This window comes from Salmo salar, chromosome 03 (assembly GCF_965601325.2).
Source record: "Salmo salar chromosome 03, fSalSal1, whole genome shotgun sequence".
Taxonomy (NCBI): domain Eukaryota; kingdom Metazoa; phylum Chordata; class Actinopteri; order Salmoniformes; family Salmonidae; genus Salmo; species Salmo salar.
The window spans coordinates 73,014,093-73,034,231 of NC_138293.1; the positions used below are offsets into that span (position 1 = coordinate 73,014,093).

General features: G+C 42.9%; 1 protein-coding gene across 4 annotated transcripts in view; it reads right to left on the reverse strand.

The window, feature by feature from the left end:
- LOC123741697 (RNA binding protein fox-1 homolog 3) overlaps window positions 1–20,139 on the reverse strand; it is a 385,849-nt gene that overhangs the window by 296,105 nt on the left and 69,605 nt on the right. For 3 of the 4 annotated variants that reach the window (XM_082971476.1, XM_082971477.1, XM_082971472.1), the window contains exon 3: window positions 3,874–4,004. The exons of the other annotated variant lie outside the window; for it this stretch is intronic. The gene's annotated coding sequence lies outside the window, so the exon portion shown is untranslated. The remainder of the gene's footprint in view (window positions 1–3,873; window positions 4,005–20,139) is intronic. 4 annotated transcript variants of the gene reach the window in all.

The following is a 20,139-nucleotide window of genomic DNA, read 5'->3' on the forward strand; positions in this document are numbered from 1 at the left end:
CGCACCTTTGGGGGGGGGGGGGGGTGTACTGTCACGCCCTGACCTGAGAGAGCCGTTTTTCTCTGTTTGGTTAGTTCAGGGTGTGACATGGGGTGGGCATTCTGTGTTATATTTCTATGTTCCATTCTATGTTTTGTATTTCTTTGGGTTGAGCCGAGTATGGTTCCTAATCAGAGGCAGCTGTCTATCGTTGTCTCTGATTAGGAATCATACTTAGGCAGCCCTTTTTCCCTCCTTGTGTGTGGGATCTTGTTTTTGCACAGCTCTGTAAAGCCTGCAGAATGAGACGTTCGTTTTCCGTTTGTTTGTTATTTTGCTTTAGTGTTCTGAGTTAAAATAAATATTTATCATGAGCAATCAACACGCTGCACCTTGGTCTACTCCTTACGACGAGCGTCACAAATGTCATAAAACATTTAATAAAAAGGCTCAGTGCCATTATCCTCGTGAGGTATTGAATGGTATTTAAAATAGGGGTGCCAATCATTTTTACCCCTATCTTCTTTAGAAATAAATATTACTTGTTAAACAAAATCTGTTTCTCTGAGCAATTATATAAGTATAAAATAATCATTTCCCAATTTTTTTAGCCTACAATATAGCTCAGTATTTGTTACATTTATTTTTTTGTCTATTTTCCTGACTGTACATTAACTTGAGAGAATTGAAAAAAAATATGTAACAGTTTTATGGGTGAGAGAGGAGCCTTATTTGTGAATGTTCTGTTCTGTGTGACTCCATAGTGTGTCAAAGTCATGCATTGTGACCTTCCTCCAGAGGCCTGGGAAACACATCCTGTATCAATTAGAACACTGGGGAGTCTGACTAGATGTGGAGAGGAGACCTATAGAACACACAGCTCCACCGCGCTGACGATCCACAACAATGTCTGGAGCAACAACACAACACGGACCAACTGACTGACTGGCTGGCCAGCTGGCTGGGGCCCCAAGGTGGACCAGGATTTACTCCTTGTTCCAATTTGCAAGGGGGATTACTTATTTTTCATTATTCCACATTTATATATATATTATTGGGCTCTCCATTCATTTTCTAAAGCACCTGAAGGAAAACCAGATCAAGCAAATTGCATAAATACTGTCAGACGCAATAGATAATGACAGCGGGTCAAGTTGCGAGTGAGTCACGTCTCTCGGCTCCTGGAAGAAAGTGATTACCGTAACACGTCGCTGACAATCTCGCCCAAGATAATCCTATTTCTCACATGGAGCTCAAATTGTATTATGTCACTATGTTTTTCGCATATTGTATCAAAAACTGGGTAAAGATATGCACACTATCAGGGAAATTAAGAACAAGAGGAAAAAACGTAGCCCCGGGGTTGGCATTGAGGCATGTCGTTTTGTTGAGCTCTCTGGTTTCTGAGCAAAGATGGTTTCTCTGGCGGTTGAGTAGAAAGAGACAGAGAGAGAGAGAGAGGGAGGGAGAAAGAACGTGTGGCGTAAAGGCGTGCTCTCCACCCAGATGAACAGATGGCACCGCCTAAGTGCAGAGATTCATTTTATATCTCCATCCCATGTTGCCGCGCGGCAGACGTGGGCTTTCTCTTTTTTCAGATGTTATTTTACAGGATGATGGATACACACGATGCTTAAGCTAATGAGGAGTGGGTGTTTCTTTGTCTTTATTTCCTCCTCTCTCTCTCTCGCTCCCGCTCACTTTGCCTCCCTCTCCCGCTGTCACATCACCTTCCCTTGCAGAGCTGAGCCTCATGCTAACCATTCTCCCTCAAACCCACGCTTAGAGCTCAAACCTATACAGGCTTTTGGATATGCCCCACAATCTGAGTAGTCAGTGTTTACAGCTGGTGTTAAGACCTGGGTGGATTCCTGAAAACACAGTTGACTGGATGTAGTGAAGCACAGTGAAGATGATGCTCAAGTAAACACAGCATGTAAGACTTGAACACACTCTCAACAGTCCCTCTGTTACATCACTTCAAAAGCTACATAAAACCTTGCCGTTCACCAGGAGAGATGGAAATGAGTGCTATGAACAGAAAGAGTCTGAATGGGGAGAGAAGCAAAGAAGGCCCAGCATCCAATGAGGATGCTCCCACACACCAGGCAGGTAAACTTGTCGTGTCATTAATGGCTGTTGTTTACTGAAGCCTCCCAATAGAGGAGACTAGCTGACCCATGTCTGCAGCCAGTGAGTGGTACAAATGGCAAACATCTCCTGGAGTCATTATTTATGCAGGAATGCCCTTGGGAGTCTTTGCACTTGTTTACACAGTCACGGCACAGTCCATTCATGACGGCTCCGAGTAAATGAGCCGCTATCCACCAATTTGTCCTGGACGACGAGGCTTTGAGACCCCGCTGCCCTACGCTACTGGGGGAAGGAGGGGGGACGGCACGGAACACAACCCCTCTGTACTGTAAACAACCAACTTGAAACCAGGGACACAAAGACCCAAGGGTATGGGAAAGTTCTGTGGTGCTGACGGGAGCAGATCACACAGTGTTTCTAGGATACTTGGATAAAGGGCGAAATCTCTGCCTTTGATTAGTACCTGAAAATGTGTATGCATTAGATATGTCAATGCAAATGATACACAGAGAGGAATGATGGAGGGAATTCAATTTGGCACCTAAAGAATTCAAAGCAAACGACTCCTCCGTACAGTTCTCAGGTTCTCCTACAAAGCGGTCAGAAAGAAGATAAGCGTAAGACATGGCTGAGAGGGAGGGAAAATGGGCTAATTGAACATGCTTCCCCCTAAACCACTCCAAACCTCCAGAGTTGAATTGCTGGGAGGCAACATTATCCCCTGCAACATTGTGTCTGTCTCTTGGCTGGGATTCAAATGGGTACCTGCTGTATCCACTCCCTACACAATACGGTGCCCACTGAGCCATATAATCCTCTCAGGCCCTCCTCTTCAGGAGAGGCACATTCAAAAAACTCCTCTTCCCCATCTTTGTCATGGTGCTTATTTTGAATAAGAGCAATCAGTACCCCCATGTACACCACAACACACCGGTCAGCCATAGAGAAGGTGACACAGAACAGGACTTAAACAAAGAGACTTTTGATTTGCTGCTGAGAGATTTGAGGCTATTTTTCCATTCCTCCCCGCAACTCCCTGGAGTGGCCGTATTTCTGCTTATGTTCAAATGTGAATCAGTCACATGGGCTGTTGGATTCCTGCTGAATCATCCTACGCTCCATCACCGAGCCAGCCCTGCGCTTTTCAAAGTAACTACTCTCTATGCAAGAAGAAAACAAACACAAACCCATGCCACGTCTCCTTCTGACACCACTTTCAAGTTCCCTTGAAAAGGAAAATGATGACTAGCTTTGAGGTGAGTGTGAAAAGATTCAACACATTTCCACCCAACTGCAGAAACGGACTAATTTGAATGAGATCTATTGTATACTGCAGTGCAGTGAAAGAATTTAGTTAAATCAAACATGCGTTCGTAATTCATAGTGAAGTAAACAAGTAACTCTGCTATTTGACGTTGAGAGTGAGACTGTCATTGTGTCCACAGGACACAGGGAAAGACTAATTCCTGATAATATTGTCTTTTGGTAGAGTATACAATTGACTTCTTTTTTATATATTTTTTTATTTTTTATATTTTATTAACAATACAAAACGTTCATATACAAACGACAACATCATACAAACTTCAACTACATCACACCTGCCTAGACCCACTAGCCCCCCCATGTCCGGCCCCCACATCACTTTCTGCCACATGAAGATTTACTTCTAAGAGAACTTAATTCATATGAGGATAAGGAAACCGTATCCTACATGTTGGTGAAATGAGCCTCGTTCTGTAGTATATGTAACAGTTATCTACACAGGGTGGTAAATGTTCACATTTGTAACAGTCTTACCTGTCTCAGAGGTCAGTTGATCACTGTTCGCTGGTCTTGGGGCTAATAGTCATTGTCTAGTGCCGTGTACCAGTCTTCAGTGGTGCTGCAAGCCTAAGCCAGTCTCAGCATCACTCTGTGTGAAACAGCGTCTGCGAGACACAGGACAGGAACATCTGCTATGAAACACTACAGTATGTACTGTATCAAACATCCCATTTATTGCTCTGTGTGAAACCATTCTAACACTGTGGCTCCTCCTCACACAGGGCTACAGTAGTTTCCCTGATACCACTTCATTTCTAATGTTGCTTCGCCAGGGGGAGGTATGGCTAATGCTGCCTTAGCTTGAGGCTGTATTATAAGTGGCACACTCAGCATAATATACAGTAGTGTTACATCCACTTGTGTTGGCAAATATTAGTGGAATGAAACTAGTTTTGTCTATTAAACTGATATTCATAGGCTAACCCTGTATTAAAGCGCAGGAGACTAACCATAGAAGCTATATGTCAACAGGGATAACCTTCTGTTTCATTGTTAGGGAAATGCATTCAGAATGCAATCAAATAACAAGGGAGCACAGGCTGAACATGGAAGGCTACATGAAGGAACACAAGCTCCTTCTAGAGGTCACATACACATAACAATGATACACTGCTGACAAAGGGAAAATATGAGGACTTTTGAAGCACTGTGGAAATGTATGAAGAAACGGATGTAAGGGTCATTTTACAGAGCAATACCATTAACACTGCTGCCCTTGTCTGTACTGGAACAGACACGCACGCACACGAGCACACACGCACACACACACACTCTTTTACTCTCTCTATTACACACACACACGCACACACACACACTCTTTTACTCTCTCTATTACACACACACGCGCACACACACGCACACACACAAACACACACGCGCACACACAGACACACGCACGCACACGCACCCACGCAAGCAAACACGCACGCACGCACACACACATTTTGACTCTCTTTATTACACACACACACTCTCGCTCTCCCTCACACACACACACACACCTCCCCACATAACAGCATTTGTCCCTCTTCATTCCTTCTCTTTTCTCCTCTGAGTAGGAGAGGTGGACATTTTAACTGCGTCTGCCAGGAGATGTCTTCCTTTCACCTTGACGGCCATATAATGAACTTCCTCATTTTGAGCTGAACTGAGCTTACACAGTCAGTCAGCTATTTTCTCTTTGAGACCTTCTTTTCTTTCGTCTTCTGTCATTTTCCTCCGTGGTTTTGTCAGGGTGATCTCCAGAGTGAACGTGTGCACTTATATTAAAGAGATGGGAGACATTTGTGTTGGGTATTCAAGCATCCACTTCATTTAAGGTCCCAATATCATTTATAACATAAAGTAGGCATAGTACTGATACGATTGTCTTTTTTAAAATGGGGCCAAATATAAACTAAGTATTTAAGTATAGGTATTCTATAATAATTTACCAGAAGGAAAAATGTCAAAGAAAATCCATTTGTTTTTGATTCCAATGATGTAACAAGATACTATAACAGTATGGATTTACTTCCTGTATCAATACATACAGTGTACTCTGGAAGTTGACATTTACCGGGCATCATGGACACACGCACGCACGCACACACACACACACACACACACACACCATTGCACACATTTGCACACACGGTGGGCTGGCAGGGTGCGTTCATAGACAGCTGGTGAAGACAGGGTGCGCTCTGGCTGCTAGAAGGAGCTGATTCAGGTGACATCTGTGCCTCCTGTTGCAGTGCAATAGTAGAAACACTAAAAGTGAATTACAACATTAATGACAGTGCTCTGCAAGCTGTCGTTCCACATTACACATCCATTATTCCTTGCATGGCTACTCAGAGGAATCGTTAAGGAATAGCCCCCCCAAAAAGCCTCTCTCTCTCTCGCCATCAATCTATCTATCATTCATCATTCACACACACCTCCCAATTTTCAACTTTTAAAGGCCCTATACAGCCATTTTTATATCAATATCAAATTCCTGTGCAATCTTGGTGAAATCTCATATGTGAGTAGTGCAGATGATTGGCCAGTAGTACAACAACATGTATGTGATAATGGAGTGGAATGCTTGTGCCGTCTGCCTGAGGGGACAGGCTGAGAGGAAGACTGGCTGGATGCACACAACCATGATGGCAGGCACCCGGCCGTCCGATAGGCATCACATAGACATCTCCCAGCTGTCACCCTTCACCACACTTTCAATAACTTCAAATCCCCCTAAAACTCATAGAATAGAGGCGCAGTCGATCACTCATAGCTCCCTTCACTCTTCCTGCTCTACAGGGAAATAACAGCAGAAAGAGAGAAACAGTCAGGATCCCATCCTCTCCAACAGAAAAGCACCAGGCACCATCCCCCTAAGGACATGGGGAGAACAAGGCTTTCATCATTTGGGTTAAGAAACAATAACCAAGATTGGTAACACTTTACATTAAGTTCCCCCCATTGCGATGTACAGTAACTACACAGTTATAACTGTAGTAACAACATAATAGTTACATAGGTGTTGCTATTATATATATGGTTGGTTAGATGAGGACATCTAGAAGGCTGCTATATATATACTGAACAAAAATATAAACACAACATGCAACAACTTCAAAGACTGAGTTAGAGTTCATATAATCTATGGATTTCACATGACTGGGCAGGGGCACAGCGATGGATGGGCCTGGGAGGGCATAGGCCCACCCACTTGGGAGCCAAGCCCACCCACTGGGGAGCCAGGCCCAGCCAATCAGAATATTTTTTTTCCCACAAAAGGGCATTATTACAGACAGAAATACTCCTCAGTTTCATCAGCTGTCCAGGTGGCTGGTATCAGACGATCCCGCAGGTGAAGAAGCCAGATGTGGAGGTCCTGAGCTGGCACGGTTACATGTGGTCTGCGGTTCTGAGACCAGTTGAACGTACTGCCAAACTCTCTAAAACGACATTGGAGGTGGCTTATGGAAGAGAAATTAACATTAAATTCTCTGGCAACAGCTCTGGTGGACATTCCTGCAGTCAGCATGTCAATTGCACTCCACGTTAAAACTTGAGACATCTGTGGCATTGTGTTGTGTGACAAAAATGCACATTTTAGAGTGTCCTTTTATTGTCCCCATCACAAGGTGCACCTGTGTAATGATCATGCTGTTTAATCAGCTTCTTGATATGCCACACCTGTCAGGTAGATGGATTATCTTGGCAAAGGAGAAATGCTCACTAACAGGGATATAAACAAATTTGTGCACACAATTTGAGAGATATAAGTGTCGTGTTTTTGGCATCATTAAAGTGAAGACTGTTATTTTATCAAATCAATTCTCTGTAATTATTATTACGTGATTAAACTAATCATGTAAATGTAAATAACTAGGAAGTCGGGGCACCAAGGAAAATCTTCAGATTACAAAGTTATAATTTTACTAATATAACTCTTCTAATTAATGAATTATTCTTTACCTCACGTTAGTCTCATTCCAAACGTCGTTGTTGTTATCTGTTGGTTATCTGCACGAACCCAGCCTTTACTATGAGTCATTGTCACGTCTTGGCCAGTCTAAGGGTTAATTGGTATTGTAGTTTGGTCAGGACGTGGCAGAGGGTATTTGTTTTATGTGGTTAGGGGTGGTGTGTTTGTTGTAGGGCAGTTGATTTAGGTATTCCGGGGTTTTTGGGCACTGTTTGATTTTCATGTATTCTATGTTGAGTCTAGTGTGTCTGTTTCTATGTTTGGGTTCATTGGGGTTGGGACTCTCAATTGAAGGCAGGTGTTGTCTATTTGCCTTTGATTGAGAGTCCCATATATGAGGGTGTGTTTGTGTTTGTCTTTTGTGGGAGATTGATTTTGCACTGCGTTTTATATAGCCTGCAAAACTGTCATTCGTCGTTCTTGTTGTTTTCTTGTTTTCTCGTGTTTAACGTCATTTAATAAATTAAGATGATGAGCACCAACTCTACTGCGTATTGGTCCACGTTCTCAGACGACGATTTCTCTATATCATCGGAAGATGAAGAAACTTGTGACAGTCATCCATACATCAATTGTCTTAATCATTTATTTACTAACTAACTAAATAATCACAGAAATGCATAAACAAACAAACAGTAGATATGGTTACAAGGAAATGATAGGGGATGTTCCCTAGTGGGCTAAGCCGATATGAAGGCTTGGTGGACAAAGGGAAGTGGGTGTGGACTGAGAAGGGCGGGAAAGACAAAAGAGTCACTACACAGTTGATAATTATATTAATTGAAATGCTAAACCTTTGCACATGAACGCTCACTCATTTGGGAATAATTGCAATCAATATATATTTACGCTCAGTGTGTCGTCGTGATCTCTGTTGGAATAGTCTGTCTTTCTGTTGGAAAGTTCATCCAAGCGTCTCTCTGCTTCCCTGGAGTCTTTCGTGGTAAGAATGGATACTTCAGAGTACCATTCAGAAATGTTCTTATAGAATACATGTTTCATCGGTTGTCGGTCTTCGCATTTCAGGTTGACATAATTTCTAGCTGCAGACTAGTAATTACAATCTAAGATTTGCTCTTATTCTGTCGGGATTGATAGTCTCAGAGTTCAATCCACTGTGTAGCCAATGCTCCACGTGGTATGGTTAGGAGTTCAACAACCATTACAACCTTACCTTACACTGAGGTTTTTGTGGTCTCTACTCAACCTTCGCCCCCTCAGCTGACTGAGGTACGCGTGGTCTGATGAGGATTTCTTCAGGTGGGGGTTTTATTGGTAACAGTAGAAAAGGGCTGTCCCATGAGCCAGATCATGTCTGCTCATGGGGGTGGGCCAATGACTTCGTTAAACTTTAAAGGGAATACAATTCTCTCACATTAACATCATTACATCATTTCACAAATAGTTTCATCTTTACTCATTCATTTTATACAATAATTAGATGCAAACCTCATAATGGAGGCACCTGTATAAACAGAGTTGTGGTAATGTGGCTGTATTGTCTTTCATGAGGTCACAAACATGAAACAAAACGGACCGGATCGTAGCTGGCTTCTCCACCGACCATTTACACATTCTCCAAAACATGGACATTGTTCAGTTCTCAAGTTCTGTGATGTAGAAGAAGTTTGTTTGTTCTACTGTCAAACTCTCTCTCTATATATATACTGCATGGCCAGGAGGAGAGAGTCTCCTCCAGGAATTTATGACCTGAGATAACAGAACCTGGTTGTAGAAGGGAGAGAGAGGGGGATGCCACGCTCTATACCCAGAAAGGGCCACGTTATGACATAAGCTTTTTGCATGTATGAAAAATGTCTGGGATCTTTTATTTCAGCTCATGAAACATGGGCCACCACTTTACATGTTGCGTTTAAATTCAACGAATCACCACTTCACATCGGTATTTAAATAGTGACAGGGGTTGGCTTTCATTCGAATGATAGTTTAACCTTCAAATCCATGAATTCATGTGAGGCCAGAGATGTTTTATGGGAGGAGAGACCAATTTTATTCTAGCCACAGTGGTCTGAAAAGGACAGCCGCATTCTAAGTTCCACTATGGACTGACGTATATTACAAAAATACTTGTACTAAACCAAAGATATGATCCGTTTCAAGCAATCGATTTTGGGAGAACGTGATGACTATAAACTATAATACTCACATCACCAATCTGAGGTAAAATTACGTGTATGTCCTGTAATTGTTGTGTGGTGAAAACGTTTGTCTGTGTAATGTAGTAGGCTTAACACGTTCTATCCACCAGTTTACAGTCAAATAAATGTCGGTAACACTTCCTCTGTGTATAATGTATGTATCTCCGAGCACACCCATAGTGCATGTATCCATAATAGATCCTCAAGTTAATTAACCCATTCGACAAATACAGTAAGATTTTCTTCACCTGAAGCTCTTTGATATTCTTCTTAAATTGTGCAAAAAGAGACTTAGCGTAATATAATATAATTCATAAAGTCAAAATAATTCAATATTTCGATATAGGATGATAGTAAATGAAGCACACTCACAGATTTTTACAACAATGACATCTATTTATCATTACTTTAACCATGGAGGGAGTTTAAAAATAGACAATTGAAACAGGCGCCCTAGACTATGGCTTCAACTGTGACAGCAGCCTGTACCGTTGATGTCCCTACTATTATCTGCAAAGGTTGTTGCAATGTAACTACAAAGTAATTAAACATTTCACTTCACTTTACATTAAGTTGCTTGCTCCTGAGTAAGTACATTATAAATTCATGTATACCCCTTGTAACAACAGTGTAATTACAGAATTGGTTGTTAAAGATTGTAATGGCTGAACGGCTCATGACGAGAGGCGGGTAGTGTGTTGTGTACCTCCAATCAAGTTTAATTGTGATGTTTAATCGACATTTGTGTCATATTGGCTTAGATGTGATAGTAGAAAGAATTTAACATTGAGCATCAATCAATCCCTACTTATTGTGAGTACAGTACAGTGAAAGGGTTATACCTAATGTTCTCCTATCTCCTGTCTCCTAATTTCTCTTAGTTAGAATATTGTCTGCAAAGGTTGCTACATTGTAACTATATATTAATTATAAAGGTTATACCCTACTGGGTTTCACTTTACATTAAATTGCTTGCTCCTGGATAGGTACATGATAATCAAATACATTTTCTCAAATGCTTCATAAACAAAAAGTGTAGACTAACAGTATTTACGGGCCCTTCCCAACAATGCAGAGAGAAAGAAAATAGTGAAATAATAGAAAAATAAAACACATAATAATAAAAGTCATAATAAATACACAATGAGTAACAACTTGGCAATATACACGGGGTACCAGTGCCGAGTCGATATGCAAGGGTACGAGGTAGAAACAGTATGTACATATAACTAGGAATAAAGTGACAAATAATAACCAGTAGCAGCAGCGTACGTGATGAGACATAAAAGTTAGTGCAAAAAGGGTCAATGCAGATAGTCCGGGTAGCTATTTGGTTAACTATTTAACTAACAATTTAGCAGTCTTATGGAAGCCAATTCTAGATTTAATTTGGGATTGGAGATGCTTAATGTGAGTCTGGAAGGAGAGTTTACAGTCTAACCAGACACCTAGGTATTTGTAATTGTCCACATATTCAGAACCATCAGAACCGTCCAGAGTAGTGATGCTGGACGGGCGGGCAGATGCGGGCAGCAATCGGTTGAAGAGCATGCATTTAGTTTTACTTGCATTTAAGAGCAGTTGGAGGCCACAGAAGGAGAGTTGTATGGCATTGAAGCTCGTCTGGAGGTTAGTTAACACAGTGTCCAAAGAAGGGCCAGAAGTATACAGAATGGTGTCGTCTGCGTAGAGGTGGATCAGAGAATCACCAGCAGCAAGAGCGACATCATTGATGTATACAGAGAAAAGAGTCGGCCTGAGAATTGAACCCTGTGGCACACCCATAGAGACTGCCAGAGGTCCGGACAATAGGCCCTCTGATTTGACACACTGAACTCTGTCTGAGAAGTAGTTGGTGAACCAGGCGAGGCAGTCGTTTGAGAAACCAAGGATGTTGAGTCTCGCCAATAAGAATGTGGTGATTGACAGAGTCGAAAGCCTTGGCCAGGTCGATGAATATGGCTGCACAGTATTGTCTTTTATCGATGACGGCTATGATACTGTTTAGGACCTTGAGCATGGCTGAGGTGCACCCATGACCAGCTCGGAAACCAGAATGCAAAGTGGAGAAGGTACGGTGGGATTGGAAATGGTCGGTGATCTGTTTGTTAACTTGGCTTTCGAAGACCTTAGAAAGGCAGGGTAGGATAGATAAAGGTCTGTAACAGTTTGGGTCTAGAGTGTCTCCCCCTTTGAAGAGGGGGATGACCACGGCAGATTTCCAATCTTTGGGGATCTCAGACGATACGAACGTGAGGTTGAACAGGCTAGTAATAGGGGCTGCAACAATTGCGGCGGATAATTTTAGAAAGCGAGGGTCCAGATGGTCTAGCCCAGCTGATTTGTAGGGGTTCAGATTTTGCAACTCTTTAAGAACATCAGCTATCTGGATTTGGGTGAAGGAGAAATGGGGTAGGTTTGGACAAGTTGCTGTGTGGGGTGCAGGGCTGTTGACCCTATAAATATATGGATGAGCAATGGCCGTGCGGCATAGGCAAGATGCAGTTGATGGTATAGAATACAGTATATACATCGGAGTTGAGTAATATAATATGTAAACATTATTAAAGTGGCATTATTTAGTGATACCTTTGTTAAGTCCATTTATTAAAGTGGCCAGAGATTTGAGTCTGTATGTTGGCAGCAGCCTCTCTATGTTAGTGATGGCTGTTTAACAGTCTGATGGCCTTGAGATAGAAGCTGTTTTTCAGTCTCTCGGTCCCAGCTTTGATGCACCTGTACTGACCTCAACTTCTGGATGATAGTGGGGTAAACAGGCAGTGGCTCGGGTGGTTGTTGTCCTTGATGATCTTTTTGACCTTCCAATGACATCGGGTGCTGTAGGTGTCCTGGAGGGCAGGTAGTTTGCCCCGGTGATGCGTTGTGCAGACCGCACAACCCTCTGGAGAGCCTTGCGGTTGAGTGCGGTGAAGTTGCCATACCAGGCGGTGATACAGCCCGACAGGATGCATCTGTAAAATATGTGAGTGTTATAGATGACAAGCCAAATTTCCTCAGCCTCCTGAGGTTGAAGAAGCTCTATTTCTCCTTCTTCAACACGCTGTCTGTGTGAGTGGACCATTTCAGTTTGTCTGTGATGTATACGCCGAGGAACTTAAAACTTTCCACCTTCTCCACTACTGTCCCATTGATGTAGATGGGGGTTTGCCCCCTCTACTGTTTCCTGAAGTCCACAATCATCTCCTTTGTCTTGTTGATGTTGAGTGAGATGTTATTTTCCTGACACCACACTCCGAGGGCCCTCACCTCCTCCCTGTAGGCCATCTCGTCGTTGTTGGTAATCAAGCCTACCACTGTAGTGTCGTCTGCAAACTTGATGATTGAATTGGAAGCGTGCATGGCCACGCAGTCATGGGTGAACAGGGAGTACAGGAGTGGGCTGAGAACGCACCCTCGTGGGGCCCCATTGTGGAGGATCAGCGGGATGGAGATGTTGTTTTCTACCTTCACCACCTGGGGGCGGCCCGTCAGAAAGTCCAGGACCCTGTTGCACAGGGCGGGGTCGAGACCCGGGGTCTCGAGCTTAATGACGAGTTTGGAGGGTACTATGGTGTTAAATGCTGAGCTGTAGTCAATGAACAGCATTCTTACATAGGTATTCCTCTTGTCCAGATGAGATAGGGCAGTGTGCAGTGTGATGGAGTTTGCATCGTCAGTGGATCTATTGGGGCGGTAAGCAAGTTTAACTGGGTCTAGGGTATCAGGTAGGATGTAGGTAATATGATCCTTGACTAGACTCTCAAAGCACTTCATGATGACAGAAGTGAGTGCAATGGGGCGATAGTCATTTAGTTCACTTACTTTAGCTTTCTTGGGAACAGGAACAATGGTGGCCATCTTGACGCATGTGGGGACAGCAGATTGGGATAGGGATAGATTGAATATGTCCGTAAACACACCAGCCAGCTGGTCAGCGCATGCTCTGAGGACGCGGCTAGGGATGCCGTCTGGGTTGCCTTGCGAGGGTTAACACGTTTAAATGTTTTACTCATGTTGGATATGGAGAAGGAGAACCCACAGGCTTTGGTAGCAGGCCGTGTCAGTGGCACTGTGTTGTCCTCAAAGCGAGCAAAGAAGTTGTTTAATTTGTCTGGGAGCAAGACGTTGATGTCCACGACGGGGCTGGTTTTCTTTTTGTAATCTGTGATTGACTGTAGACCCTGCCACATACGTCTCGTGTTTGAGCCCTTGAATTGCGACTCTACTTTGTCTCTATACAGACGCTTTGCTTGTATGATTGCCTTACGGAGGAAATAGCTGCATTGTTTGTATTTGGTCATGTTTCCAGTCGCCTTGTCATGATTAAAAGCGATGGTTCGCGTTTTCAGTTTTGCGCGAATGCTGCCATCAATCCACGGTTTCTGGTTGGGGAAAGGTTTTACTAGTCACAGTGGGTAAGACATCTCCGATGCACTTGCTAATAAACTCGCTCACCGAGTCAGCGTATACATCAATGGTATCCCAGTCCCCGTGATCGAAGCAATCTTGAAACATGGAATCTGATTGGTCAGACCAGCGTTGGATAGGCCTGAGCACGGGCGTTTCCTGTTTATGTTTCTGTCTATAGGCTGGGAGCTACAAAACGGAGTCATGGTCAGATTTGCCGAAGGCAGGGTGGGGGAGAGCTTTGTATGCATTGCGGAAGTTAGAGTGGCAATGACAGGATGTGCCTTGTTACAATTGTTGTTACCAGGTCCTAGCCTATTTATCAACCCTGGCATTCCATGTGGATTCAATGATAGTGGTACCTTGTAGTTAGTAACAAGTAATAAGGTCCGATTTTGGTTAGAGTTATTAACGTGGTAATTCATAAATGACTTTAAAACGTGTAATTACAAAACATGACTTAAATAGTGGAACAAGAAAATGTGTAATAACATCCATAATTACACATGTGGAATAAACTTCAGCAAGTGGCTGTGTAATTACACATTCCTTGTTCCAAATGTTTAATAACTGAAAGTGCTACAAACATATTACCATGTAATTACATAGTAACACCTATGCAACTACTGCAGTATTACTACAGTTATTACTCTGTAGTTACCTCGTAGTAGGGGAAACTTAATGTACAATTCATTTAAGACGGTTTGACAGCAGTACCCAACTACTATAAATCTGCTCTCTCGTATAGGATCAATGGTAATCTGTAAACTCTCTGTGCGGTTGATTATTGGGAATAAAGGGCCTGATGATTAGACAGAGGCGAGCGTCAGGAGCATGGATCACCGTGGGATTTGAGGCTGAGCTAACCTACACTTTTTCTTTAGGATACCCGTGTAATTTGGAATTCTGCCACCTAGATTGGAATATTCATTAATTGCCGAGTCAAAGTATCTCTCCTGAGAGCACAAACAGATCCTCAACATATTCAAGCTCAGCTTTTTGTCTTGACTGTGATTTCTTCATTCAGGAGAGTGCCACACAAAATGTGTCGTACTTGAAGTGTTTTACAATTACTAGGCGATTATATCGGCCAGCATTAGCATATTAAAAGGAAGACAGTACTTGAAGACACAGATAATGATGGAGTGTTGAAAATCATTTCCTTCTCATTATTAACGGCAGACATTGAATACTGGGAGCAAAAGTAGGCTATAAATACCCATAAACCTTTACTGTGTAAATAATCACAATTAGTGTGACGACCCTCCCACTCTGTCTGCCGTATTCTCTCTTTGTTCTTGTTTCCTTATTAGGATGCCGGTGGGCGGAGTTGGGAGGGTCGTCAGCGACATGGGAAACACCTGGGCCCGGGTGTGTTCCAGGATAAATGCACCTCTTCCCCATTCATTGGGGAGACTCTCTCCATGCAGACACCTTCATAGATTTTGTTGTGGTATTTTTGTGGCCTTTTAGTTGTTTGCTTTGGCACCTTTCAACACCCCGCATTATCACATTTATGCATGCAAAACACACACTTACACTACTGATTACTGATTACACACACACTTGTTAATTGCATTTAGGTTACCTCAGTTAATAAATATATATTTTGTTGTTCCTTGTCTCCACATTTGTCTCCCTTTTGTTACGAACTTTGAGCCGGTTTGTGACTTAAGGTCAGACTGTCTTTGTTGAAGGAAGCTAATTAAAAACAGGGAGATAGCTGGTGAACAAGGCTTTGTATGGGAGATTGGAGCTGTGCAACAATCTATAGGAGGAAATTATTGTTAGCTTTTTCCTCTCATCCAAACAGAGAAAATAATGTGTTACGCTCTAAAACCAACCCTGCTATTTTGTTTCAAGTGTGGGGTTTCTCTGTTTGATATTATATTTCATTCAACAAACGTAGACTTGTCGGTGCACTACATTAATGTTGAAAAGGTCTGTGCAGAATAAACATTGCCTTTCAGAAAGTACACACGCCTTGACTTTTTCCACATTTAGTTGTGTTAAATTGAGATGCTGTTTCACTGATCTACACATGATACCCCATAATGTCAAAGTGGAATTTTGTTTGTAAAACATTTTCAGAATTAATAAAAAATGAAAAGCAGAAATGTCTTAAGTCATTAAGTATTTAACCCCTTTGTTATAGCAAGCCTAAATAAGTTCAGGAGTAAAAATGTGCTTAACAAGTCACATAAGTTGCATGGACTCATTCTGTGTTTAATAATAGTGGTAAACAGGATTTTTGAATGGCTACCCCAACACACATACATTTATCTGCAAGGTCCCTCAATAGAGTAGTGAATTTCAAGCACAGATTCAACCGCAATGACTCATAAGGAAGGGCAACTTCTGGCATTGAAATCCATTTTTTGTCCTGACTACAAAGCGTTATGTTTGGGCAAATCCAACACAACACATCACGGAGTACCACTCCTCATATTTTCAAGCATGGTGGTGGCTGGATCATGTTATTGGTAAGCTTGTCATCGGCAAGGAGTAGGGAGTTTTTGAGGATAAAAAGTAGAGCTAAGCACAGGCAAAATCCGAAAATCCTAGAGGAAAACCTGGTTCAGTCTTCTTTCCAACACACAGTGGGAGACAAATTCACCTTTTAGCAGCAGGACAATAACCTAAAACACAAAGCCAAATCTATACTGGAGATGCTTACAAAGACAACATTGAATGTTCCTTAGTGGTCTAGTTACCGTTTTCACTTAAATCGGCTGAAAATCTTTGGCAAGACTTTCAAATGTCTTTCTAGCAACTTGACAGAGCTTGACATTTTTTTTATTATAATAATGGCCAAATATTGTACAATCCAGGTATGCAAAGCTCTTAGAGACTTACCCAAAAAGACTCACAGCTGTAATCACTGCCAAAGACGTTTCTAACATGTATTGTCTCAGGGGGTGAATACTTATCTAATCAAGATATATTACTGTTTTATCTTTCATTAATTTTTAATAAATGTAGTATTTTTCTTCCACTTTGACACTAAAGAGTATTTTGTGTAGATCGTTGACCAAAAATGACAATTCAATACATTTAATTAAATACACAACAAAATGTGGAAAAAGTCAAGGGGTGTGAATACTTTCTGAAGTCATTGTTTGTCATGAGAAATGGTAGCATCAAACGAGTTAATATGAATTATTTAAATTAATCAAAGATCTATACCTTGCAGTATGCTTTCCAGTGTTCAAATTTGTCAATTTATTACACAAAAGACCCTTTCACCAGAACACATATTCGAGTTGCGTTCACTCACATATTTCCTATATTTCTCATACAGCTTCAATGCACTTGGCAGTAGTATAGTCTGTATGATCAATAAAAAGTCAAGAGCTAAAAGCAAACATTGTTTACTAGTCAAGAGGCAAACACCTCTAATATACTGTTTGATCCAGCAAAGTACTCTTAGTGCAACACTTCAACCACGGCCCACTTCTATGTCTCATTTAGCTGGTGATTATGGCTTTCAATGACATCAAGTAGAGAAAAATTACACATAGATACATCTAATGTTGATGACTGTCATCGACAATACCAAATCAACTCTACTATTCAACATCCACAACAGGTACAGTACATCCTCCGCTCCATTTTCCACTCCCATTATTCCTTGTTAATAAAGACAGGTCTTTTTTCTCTCTCTCTGTCCTACAGAACTGCATATCTCCCTGTCTTACCGACCTGGGTGAATTTGCGCTCCTAATCAGCTAGGCAGTCTTGTTTCTTCAGTAAGAGGCAGGCGACACGCTTCCCTTCCCCCCTAATTCCCTGCTCTCGGCAGCAGACAGACAGACAGACAGACAGACAGACAGACAGGCAGGCAGGCAGGCTCTTATTAACATGCAGGCCCAGGTAAAGAGTTCCCTCCAACACAGCCCCCACTGCCCACCAGGTCTGCACACCATTATCCCCGCTACTCAATAGCTGGCCGTCTCAATGCACATCTGTCGAGCCGCCGCATCCCGGCACCTTAATTAGCTTTACAACTTCTCCCCACTTCTGGACGGAAATGAATGATAAAGCTGCCGTGGCCGGGGAGAGATACAGAGGGATGGGAAGGAGGGAGAGTGAGGGAGGGATAGAGAGAGGGAAAGATGGAGAGAGGGGGAGAGAAAGAGAGCGCGCGAGAGAGAGAGAGACGATAGCTGAATGCTGAGGTGGGAGACTAGGAGGACTGGAGTGGGAAGCCGAGCCAGTCTCCAGTCTCTCTCTACATTAATTCCCCTCAGGTCCAGGCCTCAGCCTCGGCACCAGGAAACCCTTTCCTGTCGCCCCACTGTAGTCTCTCCACCCCGAGGATACAGCCCTGTGTGTGCCTGGCTTATCTTATCAGGCTCCCTCTCACATCGATCCCCCTTTTCAGTTCTCCTTCACAGAGGGCTTCAAAGCTGACTCTGACTCCTTTCTGAATGCCCTCCCTCTCCTTCTCTCCCTGGGTAGAGGTGTTTCCAGAGGGAGTTTGTGGCATGGCTAATGTTGATCTGGCGTGACTCGGTGTCGCCTAATAGCCAAGCCTTTTGTTTGCTGCTGAAATTACTTAAAAGTAGGGAGAAAAGAAAAGCCACCCAATTAATACAACATTTCCCCCAGAAGTCAATGTGGGAGTGTATTTAAATGCACGGAGTAAGGCTAATTATAATCCTGCATAGTATTTATGCTCTGTCCCTGTCATTACTACATCCTGTAATCCTCTGACCCTTGTTTTCTGGAATGTGTTGATGAGCCTTATGCCAGTTGCCAAATATATTAAGCTCATCTCATATTCCTAAAGGCCCTAGCAACTATCTCATGCACAAACCATATGAAATTAACTGCTGTTACTATGGTGATGCGCATGGAACAATATCGTAATCAGCGTTGCTATCAACAATGGGAGTTTCAATCCAGAAGGGGCAAGGGTTGGGGAGAAAAAAATACGCTATTTTAGTACAACTGCTATTATACATACACATCCATTAAGGCAACCCGCGGTGTATATAACCTTCTGCATGCTCCCTTCCTTCCAACTGCCTCCAGTATTAGATATACTCATCTCCCGTGTGTTAAGATTCCTCACACTCCATCCCTCCATCCATCCATCCATACCTCCATCCATCCAGCAATTATGCCCCCCACCACCAAAAGCCATCAAAACAGTAATTTCACTTCTTCTCCGGCAAGTGTTCCCATTTCCTCCAGTGAAAGGCCTGAATCATCCCCTTATCTCCATGGCCATTACACAGTGTGTATGAGAGTGAAAACAATGGGTCTGTGTGATGAGATCATGGCACTTCATTTCTCTGAGGCAGATCTTCTAGAAACAAAAGGGATCCCCTGGCATGGAGGATGAGAATAGTACAAGGGCCTGTGGATTTCGCGGTCACTGAGTATAGGACTGTAGGGCAAGTCATCCTCCGTAATAAGAGGAACGAGGAGAGGAGGATAGAGAGAGGGTCCCACGGTTTAGGGGATCGGCAGAGGGGCTTTGGGGCTCCTAACCCACAGTCAGCCAGGGGAACTATCCAGTCCAGGCACATGAATCAAACCAGGACCTGTTCTCTTATTCCTACGCGTTGTTGGAAAGCCTGAGAAGAGCCGTGGCGCCATAGCGTTCTCTCTGTGTCTGGTGGAGGAAGACAACGTTGTGCGACAGGGTCTGTTGGTATCCTGGAGCATTGTGGGGCTGCCTGGGAGTGAGGGAAGGAGGGAGTGCTGGGCTGAAGAGGAAGTGGCAGAGTGAAGTGACAGGCTCGGGGGAAGAGAGGCAGGGAAAGACAGCACACTAGTGAATAAAACAGCAGGTCTGGGACCTGACCTATCTTCTCTCTCTCTCACACTATCGCTCTCAAACTTCTTGTCGCTCTGTTTTATTTCCTTCCTTGTTTCTCTATCACTCTCATTTCATATTCAAAACATGGTTTTACAATTGTCCTAACTGTTTTCTCTATTAGCTGTTTTCTCACACATATATCAGACACTATCTCTCTCCTGATGTGTCTCTCTTCCTCCATTTCACTCCATCGCAACCATTCTGTGTGTCTACCTCTTCCTCTGTCTCAAATACACACCACCACTCTTCCTCTCTCTCTCTCTCTCTCTCTCTCTCTCTCTCTCATTGGAGAGGGGGGTGGGTGGGGTGGAATGATCGTGTTAGGGGGTTCACAGAAGACTGACTGTTTATTATTGTCTTCGGCCCACTTAACTCTGACAGTA